Source organism: Octopus bimaculoides, chromosome 23, assembly GCF_001194135.2.
Source record: "Octopus bimaculoides isolate UCB-OBI-ISO-001 chromosome 23, ASM119413v2, whole genome shotgun sequence".
Taxonomy (NCBI): Eukaryota; Metazoa; Mollusca; class Cephalopoda; order Octopoda; family Octopodidae; genus Octopus; species Octopus bimaculoides.
The window spans coordinates 2175115-2178030 of NC_069003.1; the positions used below are offsets into that span (position 1 = coordinate 2175115).

The 2916-nt window shown below is 35.3% G+C and overlaps 1 long non-coding RNA gene across 1 annotated transcript in view; it reads left to right on the forward strand.

The window, feature by feature from the left end:
• LOC128250621 (uncharacterized) overlaps positions 1 to 2916 on the forward strand; it is a 19319-nt gene that overhangs the window by 934 nt on the left and 15469 nt on the right. The gene's annotated exons all lie outside the window — the stretch shown is intronic.

Here is a 2916-nt window from a genome sequence, read left to right on the forward strand (position 1 = left end):
GTGAGAGAGAGTGTGTGTGTGTGTGTGTGTGTGTGTGTGTGAGTGAGTGAGTGAGTGAGAGAGTGTGTGTGTGTGTGTATTGCTGGGGCCTGTGTGTAAGCGTATGATGTGTATCTAGATATGTAATGCAACATTTAGCTTCTACATGCATGTTTATAGTTATTTTGGATATATGTGTGTTTCTGGAGGGAAAGCTTATTTAAATGTCCGCTTTGTTCTAAAAGCAGATGTTGAATTTAATCTGCTGAAACCATAACCTGTAATCAAATCCTTAATCTTTAAGCACACATTAATCGAAGACTTTAACAGAGATATTGGATATCATAAATTTAACCAGGTTTATGCATATTAAATCATAATTACTTCAGACCATCTTCATAACCACAGAAACTGCTACCGCGTCTCCTTATAAATAAACTGAGTCTTTTGCAGAAATTGTCGAGTACAATTGCACTATACAATAAGAAGAAGACATTATATAACGAAAAATAATACAAACGGAAATGAAGAAATATGGCAAAAATAATAATTCCACTGATGAAACGTAAAAAAAAAATATGTTCTTTTTTAAGAAAGCGGAAATACAATAGAGTGAATCGATTTAAACCTGAAGACAGGAAGTAAACATCGCTTATCGGCTTGACTGAAAACGGATGCTTGACACTTAGTCATCAGAATAGTAAATGAAACGTACATATTTACGATGTTTTCAAACTAGAATTACGAAGGTGTGTCGACATATTTTAGCGAGAACAGGAGATTTCTTCTACTGTTGATTATATACACATGTTTCTCCAGTATTTATAGGATTGTGTGTATATTAAGACTGTGATTCTATAAATTAAATAAACGATGCACAGTGACATGTTGAAATCAAAATTCAGCAACGACACTGTTATCTTGTATATCGGCAGTTCATTTTCACGACACTATTTGTGCGTGTCTGCTTCTGATGAACGAGAGACTGGGACAACCCCATCCTTATTTACATTACTTAGCGTGATAAGTATTCATTTGTGATTTCACATAAGGATGAGGATCATTTTTCTAATAAATCTACATCTACGCAGAGCCGCGAGTTTTGGGGACAAGGTAATGAACAAATTTGTCTCGTCAAAATCGAGCTGTTAAATTATAGTATCAAGACTGCCGATGGATAGGGTGCAATAATTGATATTATCCAGCGGCTTACTTTTCCACTGTTGCTTTATATTCCAATCACGATATTGCACGATATTCCAAGTAAATATCACTGCATATATTTTGCGTTTTCACCCAACGCGTACAAACTCAGTTTCTTTAGCTTCAGTCTGTAGCTCGTCAGATACTCTCAGGCAGTTTTGTCGGTGTAATACATTCGAATGCCCTACAGCTCATATTATATATTGATATAACTAGAAGCAGTAGCCAAGATCACACACATGAATACACACACGCACACACACATACATGTGTATATATATATATATATATTTGCTCATCCACCTTTTCTACCCGACCTTGCTCCTTCAGACTTGCATTTGTTTCGTAGTTTGCAGAATCATTTGGGGAACATAACTTTCGCAAGCCAGGAGGGGATCGAAACTGACATTTCAGAGTTCTTTGCTCTGAAACCAAAGGAGTTTTATATTGTTGGGATTCAAAAGCTTGTAAATAGACGGATGGAAAGTACATTGATGATTAAATTTCAACTAAATACAACATTTGATTTCTTTAATCAAAATTCGGACCAACTTATGGGATGACCTGATGCAACATATAAGCATATAAGTCACGGACTGACTAAGTAATTTGCTTTCAACCTGAGCATTAATAAGATAGTGACATGCCACAAATGGCTAAATATCGATGTCTGTCACTCCCAAATAGGATTGCAGGTGAGTTACCTCGCCTGCCCATGTCTCTGAGGTAGTGTAACAGCGGGCTGTTTGAGAGCGTATATATACCAACATATTGCCAGCACTAGAAAACACACGAGCCGTATTCATTAAGCGTATGTGGTTAATAATGTTTACTATAGCATACTAGAGTTGCTTTTATTTCATATATATATATATATATTTACAAACTTGGAGCGAACAAATTGGAGGTCATCCTGTCAAATTCATTCAACTAGCATTAACGGAGTTCAGGATGCAGGGCAAAGGCGAAAACTGACGGTAAATATACTGCCTGTGCTGACCTGCAACCCTCATAATTGCAATATCTGTGGGACCCTTTCCTATTGGTTGGCTGAACACAAATGTTACATTTGATATAAGCATTATGACTAACAAAAGGTAGTGTAGGTTGTCGGATCCCGATACGTTTAAACCGATGTTTTTTGTGTGTGTGTGAATGTATGTGAGGTAGGGCGTGAATTACATATCTGATATATGACATAAATGGTCAGTTATATCATATTCTAAATAAAGTTTTCCCTTACTTAACACCAGAATAGAAAACAGGTAATTTAAACTAATGTTGACGGGGACGTACACAGACAAACACACACACACACACACACACACACACACACACTCACACATATACTGATAGGCAAACATACACATATACTTGCGCACTCGTGCGTGTATATGCGTGTATATACGTGCGCGTGTATGTGCATCTATGTAGGTATGAGTTCAGACGTATATTGTGATAATGATTTCGTGTTCCACTATCAATAACGTTCTCTAAGGGAAAACATAATGAGGCAATTATTGGAAAAAGCCATTCGAATATATTTTTAACGATGATTAGAAATCAAATCCCACTTCTCATTCGAATTTCTTAATAATATGACACACATACATAAATATATTATATACACACACACACATATATATATATGTGTATGTATGTTTGTATATATATATATATATATATATATATTCATTTATTCTTATATATATATATATATATATATATATATAT